The sequence below is a fragment of the Athene cunicularia genome (assembly GCF_003259725.1).
Source record: "Athene cunicularia isolate RWA chromosome 1 unlocalized genomic scaffold, athCun1 chr1_part2, whole genome shotgun sequence".
Classification (NCBI taxonomy): Eukaryota; Metazoa; Chordata; class Aves; order Strigiformes; family Strigidae; genus Athene; species Athene cunicularia.
Window position 1 is genome coordinate 18,390,278 of NW_020799092.1, and position 13,969 is coordinate 18,404,246.

The window sequence follows — 13,969 nt, forward strand, 5'->3', positions numbered from 1 at the left end:
AGTACAGCAGCATTTCTCTCTTACCCAGCACATAAGCTTTCTTACAGTCTCATAAGACTACATTTGCTGTGCAGATTCATGAGGCACAGGGTGCCATCTGTGAAAGGAGTAACAAACACCTTCCTTCAGAAAACATCTTCCGGTCTTACTGCACAAGGATGGAAGAAGCAACAAAGAAATTCTCCCTGGCTATGTTACATGTAACCTTATACCATTCAGTACCAAACCTTTTGTTGCAGCAGCAAGTCACAAAGAAGCAAACAAAGATAGGTGACAAACTTATGGAAATCTACAGCCTTGGTCATCTGAATTCAATTAGACTAGAATAGAAAAGTACTATATCATTATTATTGTTGTTATTATTATTATTAATTATTAAAGCCAAGGAAAGTTTTCCCTGGGAACGAGGGAATTTGGTATAATACCACTATCCTTAACTATCTATACATCAGGCTACACCTCATGAAATGGAAGAGGAAAGCTGTCTTTACAGGAATTACTCTGGGCTTCTTGAACAACAAATGGCAACAGTCTGGTCAGGAAAGTCCATTCCTTCTGGAAGAATACACCTAAAACCAAGAACTTAAAAAAGAAGTATTTCTTTCTTTTCTGGAGGCAGGCCAATCAAATGAAAATCAAACTGTAAACTCCATGAACTTTGTATGATGCTGAGATTTGTTTATTTATAACAAAATTGAGAAAAAAGAGGAAGGAGCACCTGTCTTGTAACATGAACTTTAAAGTGTAAAATAAATATGAAGCTAAGAAGCACTCAGGCCCAGGAATCCAAAACAAAGTTTGTTCAAAACGTGAGCAGAGGCACAGCTGTCACAATGCTGACTTGGCATTCTTCAGGTTTCAAAGGAAAGTCAAGTCCATCAGTATTTCCATATCCAAGTAAAGTGATACCCAGCTTTAGCTGCAGACACCGCACCCATTCACACTCCTTCATCAGGGAAACAACCAGAATGCCAGTTGTCCTTGAACACACCCACAAAAAACCCTAAACAAAACAAAATGTGAGTAACTGCACAGTGATATCCTATTGCTGCCTTTCATATAGAAGACAAATTGGGGCTATAAATTGTCATAACTTTAGTTACAGTTTGGAAAAGTGATTCCCAAGCAGATTTTGTGGACCACTAGACATCCACAGCAATCCTCAGAACCACTGATGCTCCAGGTTCCTGGCAGACAAAATCTGAAGGTTGGCAATAGTTCATTGCTTTAACTTTTAAAAATTATTACTGACTTGGAATAATTCTTCTCTTTTTTTTTTTTTTTTTTTCCTTCAGAAAAACAAATTATTTCTGCAGTCATTTAGGTATTACACCGAGTTTGGTCTACATCATGTAGTTTAGGAAGTGTATTTTTTTGTCTTTACTATGGAATTGGCTATTGCAAATTGCCTGAAGGAAATTTAGAAATAAGACAAGTTTTTCAAGGGCGACTAATGTCTACCTGGAGAAAACAGGCTTTATTTTGCACTGTTTACATAATTTCTTTTAAAAAATGGGTGAAAGTTTACATAGTGTGTTTCCAAAATGTTAGTATGCTGACAGATCAGTAAATATAAAAGCTGAAACCAAATGGGAATTTGAGTAATTCACTCCATTTGACTGGGAAGAGAATTTTCTCTCTGAATACTTGCCTTTTTCAAGTTAGAGGGCGGTGGGGCTCTTTTCCGAAGCTTTGCCAGCACATGAAGGAGGACAGGTGTTTCCATGTCTGCTCAGGCTAACAGCGGCAGGAGGGATGGAACCATGATACATTTACTTTATCTTAGTTCACCAAAACAAGGTTTCAGCTGCGGTTTTAAAGAAGCAGAAAACACCAATGGCTGGCAGCAGCAGCTGATGAGAACCAGAGAAGAGGGCAGCCCGCTATGAGACAGACGGAGGGCTGTGTCAGTTTGTCTCCAGTGAGCTCCTATAGAGGTGCGGGGACAGACACCTGCAGGCTCCCTGCTGGCAGAAAGGTTTGTGCCATTTGTGAAAGCTGAGCACAAGGGGGGCAAAATCCCAAATAAGGGCCATTGAGGTACACCATGAAGAAAAAGCCAGTCTTCTTTACTGCTGCCATCATCCTAACTTCAGTTTGTTGCTCTGATAATCTTGACATGCAGGGGAATATTTCTCCTATAACCTCCCACTCTTGTTCCTGCTTGCTGTTTTTGATGTCCTGCTGACAATGCTTAGCTTGGTTAAGTAGCACAGTTCTACTGTAAATCTCAGGTACGGTTCTTTTCTCAGCAAGTTAGACCGAATGGCAGCTAAAACTGGCAACTCCCTGCAGCCTGCCTCCGGGAGGACTCCAACTTTTCCTGCCTTTGGTGGATCAAAATCAGTGGGAGGCAATTATTGTTATTTTTAGCAGAAAGCAGAGTGCAGGAACCATAAACTGGCTGGAAAGGTCCGAAATGTGGAAAATCTGAAATTATACAAAGGCTTGTTTTCAGTCCTCATTTATTATCATAAAGCAGCAAAATCTGATTCTGTTCTTACCGCTAAAGCTTTCTTACTGCCTAGTCTGTCACATTTCTGTTGCACCTATAAACACAGGTGCCCTTGATTCAAGATTTATATCTGTAATTCAAACAGTAATGAAGGAATGCAGATATTTTAAATATTGAATTAGTCTGGATTGAATGTAGTTTTCGAGCACTTTAAAAGAAGCAATAAAGAAACAACAGAAGAAAAAAAAAAACCCTTTCAAATTTCACTTTCTGTGCTAAGGTGATTTACTCTCTTCCATCCTACTCCCCTCAGTCACCCTGTCCTTTTTACTCTAGTATTTGTATTACCACTTTGAGAATAAGTTCCTTATGATTTTGCTTTGTGGAAAACTATGTGCCAGTTTTAAAGCTTCTACAGTAAGTTTTTATTTATGAGTCATTTGTACCAAAACCAGACACTTTTGGAAATGAATGCTGCCAGGTCAGGACATCTGAGGAAAACAAAACTGAAAATTTAACATTAAATCTTTTTAAAGTTCCTTACAGTGATCTGACAGCAGAAAAGCTCCTGCCTCTCGTAATATTTAGAATTTAATATTTTTTCACATATTGCCTAACTGTATTGAAGGAGTCAGGTGTGAAAATTGCTATTAGGTAGCATGTCTGTGCTTTTGCTATGGTTTAAGCATTATTATACTTGCTATTTTAAAACAGGTGTTGCTAAGTGAATTTTTGAAGCAGTCACTCTTTGGCCACATGTACACATGTGCTGATGTAGGACAAAGGCTTTCTCAATGGGAGCTCCTACTTTCTGCTCTACACATACCTATTGGGGACCTTAAAGAACTTTTATCATGCTGACCTAAGTTGCTCTCTTTCTGTATGATCAGAGCAAGTGATGTCGAAAACCAAAAAGTTTATACCTGCAACACACTGTTACATAGATCCCCCTTTTCTTTGGGTCTTTCTCTCCCATGTGTAAAAATCTTCTGTGTAGACAACAAAGGAATGAACACAATGCTCAGCAGAACATTGTCAACCAGAAATGACTTCTAGCACACAATTCAAGCCATCCTTTTGCAAGTACTAGTCTTTTTACTGGAAGTATGATAGGGAAATTAATAAGCAGATGTTAGAGATCTGTTAATAAAGACTAGAAAGACTTATGGCTTTTCAAATAAGCAAAGTCACATAACATGATATTTCCTGCTCACATGTTTTAAATATGAGACAAAGGATGGGCTCTCTTGATCATTCAGTTCCTCTTTGGTAATAAAATGCTTCAGAATTACATAGGAATTTATTAAAAAAGCTATATATGTAGAACAAATAGAAATCTCTCCAGTCCTGTTTTTGAATTTAAGACAGGATTGGGAGGCAAAAGAAAGCCAAAACTTCTCACAGTGTAACATAAAAAGGACAAAATACATCGTATCTTCATTAAGGCAATCTTAAGCAGCTTTACACAAATATTTCTAACTGACAATTTGTAACATTCCAAAGGGAATGTGACAAAAATAATTGTTTTAAAGTTTCATACAAATCAATTATACCTCCTTCCAAGTACTATGAAGTCTTTCAAAACCAGAAAACTGGTTAAAAAATGTTCTCTCCAGATCTTTCCATTAAATCTTTCAAATATTCACTTTGTCAGATAAATTGAACTTTATTGCTGAACACAAATTATCTACACAGACATAGACGAACATCTTTGCATTTGTGCAACTTAAGCTACTGCCCCCCTAGAGCTCAAATGAATGACACGGAGTCATACTGGATGTTGTTTTACTAGATTGCTTCTTTGTTTGTTTGTGTGGTTTGTTTTTAGGGAAAAACTAACCTTTAGTATCTCAGTGATTCCATGTAACCAATTAGAGAAAACTTGCTACCATATGGGCCATACGTCACAACTTCTGTGTTTTATTATTTGCTACTATCTCTTTTTTCTCGTTAGGAATCCAAGTCACTAACCACACGTTAGATGGAAAAAAATACAAGTTTACTGAAAGCTGCAACTGAGTTTTGACTCAGAGGAAATGCAGTTCTAACTCATTTCCTCAAGTGCCTGCCTATATATTTGGGGAGGGCCAAGATACACAATTTATACCATTCAGGCATTCTCCATTCAAAGTGGGATGCAATTTTCTTTAATCCTAGATTTGCCCGGTTTTCCACTTTGCCAGCCAAAAAAAACGTGTTTAGAGAATACGTTATAGGTGCCTGTGGCAACTGGGTATGTTTATCAGGGCATCTGTTGTTGCACCTTTTACTGCTCTGTCAGAAAACTATTTCCTTTTATTACAATTGGAGTTTTCAGTTTTCTTTCAAGAAACCCCTCCAATATTCAGAGAGCCTTTTGGTGTGTGCTATTAATGCCAAAAAATGAAGTTTTACCAGACTTCTTCCCAACATATAATTTATATGCACCACTGCTTATTTTTTATTAGGTGTTATTTGGTATCTTTTCCACACTATTCCTCCCCACACAAGAAGAATGAGTCAACCCTTTTCTCTTAGTCTCTGATGCTTATATGTATTAAAATTTCAAGCCAGAACTGGGCTTTGCAACCATCATGTGTTTTTTCCCATAAATGTGCAAGCTGTAAATTGTCAGCTTTAAAGCTACCTGTGCAACAGTACAATCTGAGCCTCCTCTGCAAGTGTACTGCCATTTGTGTTTTAATTTTGCAGTTATGGTCTGTATTTCCATAGGGAGAGTCCCATTTCATTATCTTTCCTGGACAGTGGTGCAGGGCAGCCATTACTTTCATGGTTTTTGGACACGGTGCTCTGATGCTTTTAAGATGAGTGGAGCTCAACAAAAAATGTTGCAGCAAAAATGGCCAGGGAAATCCCTGCTGTGGGCTGCTGTGCAGGTCCTGCATCCCCCCTGCTCCGGTGTGTTGTGGTGCTGTGCCAGGCTGGGTGCTACCATGGGCACTGTCCTCACTCGGCACAAGGGCGAAATGAGCTAGTAAAGATTTTACTGAAGGTTTTAAAGTTCTGGTAGGGCTGGACCTCACTGGGAGGTGAGAGATGATTGAGAAGGCCAGTCTTGGAGCTCTTTGAGAAAACCCTCAGACCTGATTGTCTAACTTGATGTCAGACTTTCCTCCACACTACGAACATGCTTGGTGATGACCAGACTGTGTAATGACCAGTGTGCTTGTCTCTGGACCTGATCCTGAATTGCAAACGCAACCTCACCTCAAACCTGTCTCATCACTACAGACTATCAAAAAATCAATCACATCCTGGGCTGCATCAAAAGACGTGTGGTCAGCAGGTTGAGGGAGATGATTCTCCCCCTCTACTCTGCTCTCAGGAGACCCCACCTGGAGTACTGTGTCCAGCTGTGGGGCCCCCAACATAAGAAGGACATGGACCTGCTCAAGCGGGTCTGGAGGAGGACCACAAACATGATCAGGGGCTGGATCACTTTCCCTATGAGGACAGGCTGAGAGAGTTGGGGCTGTCCAGCCTGGAGAAGGCTCTGGGGAGACCTTATAGCGGCCTTCCAGTACTTAAAGGGGCTACAGGAAAGATGGGGAGGGTCTCTTGATCAGGGAGTGTAGGGATAGAATGAAAGGTGATGGTTTTAAACTGAAAGCAGGTAGATTTAGATTAGATATGAGGAAGACATTTTTTACTGTGAGGCCCTGGCACAGGTTTCCCAGAGAAGCTGTGGCTGCCCCCTCCCTGGCAGTGTTCAAGGCCAGGTTGGACGGGGCTTTGGGCAACCTGGGCTAGTGGAAGGTGTCCCTGCCCATGGCAGGGGGGTGGGACTAGATGGTCTTTAAGGTCCCTTCCAACCTAAAAGATTCTATGATTCTATGAAAATTGACTCAAGCTGCTGCAACCAGCTCAGATTCACCATCACAGTGTAAGAGAGCAGGTAGGCATTTCAAGTGACATCTTGACCAATCATACTCATAGTTGACATACTTTTGGGAAATAAAGATGAATGCTCTGGTTTAGAGAGCTAAATATTATTTCTGCTATTGCCACGGGATTGTTTATGCAAATGAATGTCATGCAGAAAGGGTTTAGATGCAATGAAAAATATAACAGTCAAGACAATAGTTGAAGTGAAAGGGACTCTTAAGTCAGACTCCTTAACTTTAGCTTTCGTTTAAGCTCAGTGACCAATTTAATTATGGGGAAAAGAAAGACTTTGTTAAAGATTTAATCCTTTGTCTTTCACTGAAAAAGTCTGTGCATAGAACATACAAAAACCGTAGAGCAACACTGTGAATTACTAGCACTAGTGTTTCCTATATTTGCAGTTCACATGTAAGTATGTCATCTTGGCAGTAAAATGGGGCTGAGAGTGCTTATGGCAGCTGTAACTTTCCCCACCCCATGTACCAGGGAACCAAAAACTGGAGACATCCCTCCTGGAAAATTAAATATTTTCAAACCCACTTATTTTTCTCTGTTCTGTTCAGCAAATTGGGGTGGGGGTGTGTGGGGTGGGGGGGTGCGTGTGTTTGGTTTTTGTTGTTGTTCTTGTTTTTCTTCCTTCCTTCTTTCACATGCAGCACAGACCATTTACAAAGAGAACTACAGGTGGCTTCCTGAGAGTAATGATCCAGGAGAAGAGGAAAGGGACAGCAGCTGCCTTAGGATGTTTTCTATTTACAAATCCTAACCAAGAGGTTTCTGTTCCCTCTCATGCAACTTTACAAAACTGTCTTGAAAACAACAACCAAGCCACAAAATTCTTCAGCTACTGCTTTTCCAACATTACTATGAAGTAATTCAGATATTGCACACCCTAGTGTTTAGGGGTTTGGGGTCTTTTTTCACTTGTGTTTTGTTAAAGAATGATTTTTGTAAGGCTGACCTAATATATTTGTGATTTCCCTCTGGGACTCTTGAATGGAAATGCTAGGGAGGAGAAAAGCTTTTATGTGGCTTTGCCTTCCCCATTTCTTCTTTGCTGATCTAGAACCATCTGATCTTGGCTTGTGCCTAAAGGCAAATAGATCAGAGCTGTAACCACGGTGTAATGGTTTCAGTGATTTTACAGAAGGAGGTTTCATCACAATGTTCCCCCTTCTTCTCAAATCTTGAGTAACAAAAAATCATAAACCAAAGAAAAAAACACTTTAGAGAAAGGTGGGGAGAAGCCAGGAAATGGTTTGTGACAGCAGGAATTAGGAGAACTTAGTTGAAATTAGGAATGGTAATGTGTACTGCTATCACTCCATGACTTAATGAACTTCAACAACAAGCCTGAATATTTTTAAAAGGCCCTTGGGACAGCAGAAAAGAGAATTTCTGATCTCTGAAAACACCGAAGAAGTTTTTACCATTTTTTTTCCATCAAATTACCAGCTGATATGGTTAAAAACAAAACCTGCCATCATATATTTTGTTAATTCTTTGGTTTTTCAGAAAAAGAGTATAACTTGTAGACGAAAACCTTATGTAGGTCACTAAGGTTGCATAAAATACTGTGTAAATGCTGTCATAAAACCAAACAAAGCAAAATTATTCTGCCGTAAATAACATGTGGTTACCATTTGTTTACAATTAAGTCCAGCTATCAAAACAAGCTAAACATTTTGATAAATGGTTCACAGCCATTTTGTAAGGAACACAGATTAGGGGAGGTATATCTAACATCTGCTCTTCTAGTGTCAGCAGCACTGCTGAACCTCAGCTCCCTCTGCCTGGGCAATATGCAAGCTACCAGGGTGCTCAGGGGTCAAGCTACATCGGCTCATTGTATATGCCTCTCACTGCACTGTCTACTGATGAGCTGATTCCACTGAAGCTATCCTAATATTTTAAAAGAAAAGAAAGAAATGCAGTGAATTCCCTCTTCATTTCATTTAATTCTTTATGAAAGGATTTATAAAGAAGAGTGGGATTTGAGGTTGACAAATCATTTTCTTAGTACACAAATGACTTAAGATCAGCAATTGTAATTTGTCTGGAGGATAAACACAGAAATATTTTGCACTAAAGAGCCGTTGGAAGTGATGTGCAGAGGGGGAATGTCTGGTTGTCTGTGGAGGCTGAAGGGAGGCTTGCTTCAAAGCCAAGTTTCAAATATCATCTGTTTTCACTATAACACTATGTAACAAAACAAGCCTCAGTAAAATTTTCATTTAAGTGGGAGAGAATTTAATTGTTTTGCTTTTTTTCACTGTCATCTCTCCTCTAATTCAGAAAGATGTTTGAAGGAATTTTGTTTGCCTGCATCATGGACATAAATAAAGAATGTGCACTGCTCAGGAACAGATGAAGTTTTGCAAATTGGAACTAAAAATGTAAACCTGTTGGGAAGTTAGGAGCATGTATGTGAGAATGTGTAGATGTGGATGCATTTTTTGTGAAGTGAGTTAATATAATAAAAACTTTCAAAATCTAAGCATAAAGAGTCTGTCCATTATCAAGTTAGCCATTAACGAATGTTTTTTTCTCCCCTGTTGACTCTGTTTTCATATGTAGGCTAGAGAAAAAGAGATCAAGCAAAACTATTAAGTGAAGACTGGCACTAAAAAGAATCTGCTATGCAAACCTAAAATCAGAAAGACTGTCTATCTTCTAGCTGAGTATGAAGTGTATGTGTTCATTGAGAAAAGACATAAACTTCATCTATGGACAACTGCTTGCAACTGACAGCCATGAAACCTGGAAGGGATGAGCAAAATGACTGCTGATCATAAGTTTCTCTCTTATGGCAGGGTGACACTCTTGGCAGGTGATTCCTGTGTGATAAGGACCCTCACACAATAAGGATGCATACTGAAAAATGGCCAAAATATGGCATTCAAAGTTGCATGGCTAGTACCTGAAATGATTGTGTGACATTAATTGTGGCTATAGCTTGATTGTGTGCTCAGTGTGTGAATAAAATGGTATTAAAGATGCCCAACAGAGACATGCTAAAAGCTAACAAAAAATATATCATAACCCCTTTTAAAAAAGGAAAAAGGAAGCCTTCTCAGGGGAAGGTGAGGCTCATGGGTCATGAAGTCAGGTTATTGGGTCAGCAGAGCCCCTGTTGTATATAGTCTGGCAAACCCCACTACTGACAGAACATCCATTACTTATCACACTGCCTCTGTGAAGGCATCTGATGAAAGAATCCAGTGTCAATACTTGGGCAAGATTGAGCAATTCAGTCCCCGGGAGAGGTGAGATTAGCAACACACTGTGCAGCAGCCAGCTGGGGCCTGACGCTGGGTAGCTGTTCTTTGTGCTGCTGGTGGCTGTGGCTCATCGTAACGCCTGGAAATCCCATGGAGGGCAACAGCATGTAATGGAGCAGAGGGATGGATGCCCAGGAGAGGCAGGTCCTGGAAAAAACAGCTAGTGCAGTGTACACTGATATGTGTGACAATATAGACACAATAATTGAAATGGAAAAAATGTCCAGAACAGGAGAAAGACAAGTTCAGTTATGCAACCCACTCTGTTTATATGGCAAAAGAAAAGTTTGTACTCCCACCTGATTTTCTGAAGACTGCCTTACACAACACTAGAACAGCATGGCCCACTTGTGAGCACAATACAAATAATTCCCAGAGAGAACTGTCCTACTGCTCCTGTCCTCTTTGCCAAAGCTTCAGTCGCCACAAAAGCATGGCATCTCTCTTCATTCAAGCTGGTGATATTTTGAAATGTTTTCTGGTAACTGTATACTTACAGCAAGAAGTTCAGGGAAATGAACGGTATTTGATTTCCTAGGGAGCTCAAGCATGTGCCTGACTGGCTTTGATTTCTAAGAAGCAAGCTCTAGGTGTACTTTTCCTATAGCAGGGCTACAGACAATGGCCTTATGCTCATAAAAATCTGTTGGAGACAATGGAAACCCTATTTAGAGAACCTCAGATTCTAGCTGTTGGGCACACCAGTTGCTAGGTATAATCTCACTGGCAATGTTTTAGTGTTGTGCTGTTCTGCTGGTCGACACATTGCCTGAATAAAGAAAATCGAGGAGGCAACCCTAGAGTTGGGTTAGGGCTGTAACTGGAGAGGTGTAAAGGCTTCTGGCTGATGAGAGGGCCTAACCCTGGGGGAAAAGCATAAACGGGCACTTTATAACATCTTCTGATATTGATCACTCGGAGTCCAAGAAGGCTTCGGCCAGGGATGCAGCCTTTCTTCAACTCAGAAGTTATTACCTTATTTCTCCCTTTTATCCAGTTACTTATTTTCATCAAACCCATAGCGACCCCAATCTTTGAGATGTCTTCCTCTCTCACCTAACAAAATGTGACTGAAACTAGCCAATAGGTTCTGAAAGTTGAGGAAAACTAAGGATAGACACATGTACAAAGTGATGGCATTTCCATAGTAAATGATGCTGAAACACTTTCCACAATTAAAACATTATGCAAAAGCTATCACAGAGTCATCCTATAAAATGTAAGAGCTCAAAAGAGAGACTTGCATGGTTTTAAACTACAGTAATAGATCAACTCAACAATGTTTGAAGAGAAAGGATGCCAGGAGGCTGGAAGAACAGTAACAAAACTTAAGGTTTACAATAGGAGGCAGACATGAAAGCCAAGTCAGAGGCAAAGAGAAGTTACAGTAAAAAATACTAATAATCACCCCTTGCCCATGATATTTTAACTGTATTCAGCTGCTTTTAAATTGTCTTCTCAATATATGCTTTTGAGCAGGCAGGCTTTTGTGCAGGCAGGCAATTTTGACATCAGTTCCCTAAACCACACCAAACACATGATACGGCATTATGAACCATTTTTCACCTAATCCATTTTTACAAAAATACTGGCTGACGCCTATTTCACCCTTTGCTTTTGATGATGCCAGGCATCACGCTGGGCAAACAAGACAATGTTGTTCAAGGTTTCTTGGAAAAAATCTCTGTTGTTATTATTTGGCTGCTCCCTAAAAGCACTACACTGAGGAAAAAGCAAATGATGAAACAACAAAGAAAAAGACACTCCTAATTTTCTCTGCTCGTCCCCCTCCCTACTCTACTTTAAAAGTAGGCGAAGTGGATCCAGAAGATCAAAGGATCATCTCAGTATGCAGAAGTATTCCTTTTCAAAGAGCTGTTGGGAAGCCATATAGAGAAATTAGTAGTGTAAGACGTTCATTGTGAAAATCTAGCTCTCACTGGGGAAGGATTCCCCATGCCCCTGAAAAACTGTAAACTGTGCTACAAGAAATCACACAAGGATTATGGAAACTGTTGGGAGCATGGAGCCAGCTGAATGCTAGAGATCATTTGTTTGAAAGGAAAAAGGATGATCACAGTTCTTAGGAGAGTTATCATTTTAAAAGGGCCTTAGAAGTCTTTTCCACTGTCCAATTCTTCGCAGCAATACAAGTGTACTCAAGTGACATAAAGTGTAAGGTTTGTTAAACAGTTGATGGTAATCGGCCTATAAAAAGAATTGTTCATATAAATGTAAAAATTTACTCCCAGATGCCTTTCATCTGTCATTTTCAGCACTCAGATGCATGCTCTTTCCAGTAAAAGACTGGTCCCAAGCCTAGCACCCACCTTACTACAATTTCTGATTCCACAGACCAGAATAGAAGGCAATAATAAAGCATAGAGAAGATTTCTAGTGTACAGGGAACAGCATGTCCTCAGACAGAGGAGACAGCTTTCAACTACAAGCTCATATACTAGAACATACAAGAGCTTGATAAGCAAAAAGTATATTACTGAAATCAGAGAATAATATTATTTACCATTTAATTCCTTCAGGGAGAGGGTAAAAAAAAAAAAAAAAAAAAAAAATCAACTGCGAAGTGAATGTTTGTTCAGAATTTTCCTTTCCGCCCATTTACCTGAGAATGGGAAATACACTGAATGAGAAAACAATCCATTTGTTTAAGGTCAAGACACTGACTTAAACATTTCTAAAAAAATCCAAATAAAACTGAGTGTTTCATGCTACATCTGTCTTCACCCAAAGACCTGAATTTTACTTTATAGCCATTTAAACTTGTTTCCTCAAAATGAGTGTAAGTATGTGGAGACATATCCCATGCTAAGCTTGTTTCTGTCACTCATTTTCTGTATGGCATGAGGTATGTTATTTTAATTTTCTGCTTAGTTTCCCTCATAATGAACTAGTCCATGGAACTCCCTTAAAACAATATTGTATTTGCAAAGTTAGACGATCAAACTCAAGGCAGGAGTATCCAGAGCTTCTCGAATTAATGCCAACGTTTTTGGAAGCACTAACAAACTCATAATTCAGCACTGAACATCAATCTCTGCTCACAGCTGGAGTAAAATCTTGGTGGCAGGAAAACGGACTGCCTAGCACCGCGGTACTCCTCACATCTTCCATTAAATCGTTCAGTATTGATTTTTACCAGAGACAGAACTGAAAGACTAAGCAAGCCACAGGCCTGAGCTAATATGCCAGTTCCTGTTTTGCCTGTAAAGTGAACTGAGTGGAGACACCATCCCATGAAGTATCAGGAGAGTAACACTTTGGACACTAGTGCAGGCATTTGACCTGCAGGCGTCTCAAACAGTTTGCCAAATTTTCTAAAGAGTAAGAAAACACACATTCCATTATGCAGACAAATCCATTGTAACGTTGTAACCTTGTATCAGCTTTTCAGAGATAAAACTGGATTCTCAAAAAGCTTAAGACCATGCAGAACTTCAGTTTCTTGCTACATAATGTTATGGAAAGCGAAATCGACCTGATCACATGCAATGAAGTGCTGATCTTAGTGATATTCTCTTTTTCCAAGCCCAGGCTAAAGCTTCTTATGACTTTTTTTTCAGAGAATGTCAAACTATACACTTACTGGTGTAAATAACATGCACTGGAAAGAAAAACAAGAGAGAGAAAGAGAACCAGCTTGGAAAAAGAACCATCAATTTTCTTTTCAAATGTAGCTGAACAGGAGAGTTGAGAGGGAACAGATTAATAATTAAGAGTGCTAAACTAGGACTCCAGTATAAAGTTATTATCATGTCCAGATGTTGTTTTTGCCTTTGACAGTTGTTTGAGGTTTCACTTACATAAATACAGATAGGCATCTAGTGTTAAGGCACCTACATACATTTAAAATGCCTGTAATCTCTTTAATAAACTGATCTTTATACATTAAGCACTCCAGTTCACCTGCAAAATGAGGAAGATGGTGATGGGGTAAAAAAAATTAGTTTAAGCATTGAGTACATAATTTACTAATAGTACATAATTAGTACTATTAACAGATGCATTCAAGTTATTCCAGCAACAAGCTGAAGTAGTTCTCATGCCTACAAATGGTAGTATTTCCCTGAATTATGTTTATAAATCCATGTAAAATTTGGGTATATTAGACACGTATGACTGACACCTCTCAATGTACACTGCATCTTTTAAAAGTTCTTTGGTGTTGGAAGCTCTTTAAAAATAAAAATCACTTAAAAATGGACTCCTTCCCTTGAAAGTATTACGTATATCTGATTACTATGCAGCCAAGTTGAAATACTCCCTCCATCTTCTATTCCAAAACAGATGGCAAATAATGAGCAAGTTGGAATATTCTCTGCTTATAGTA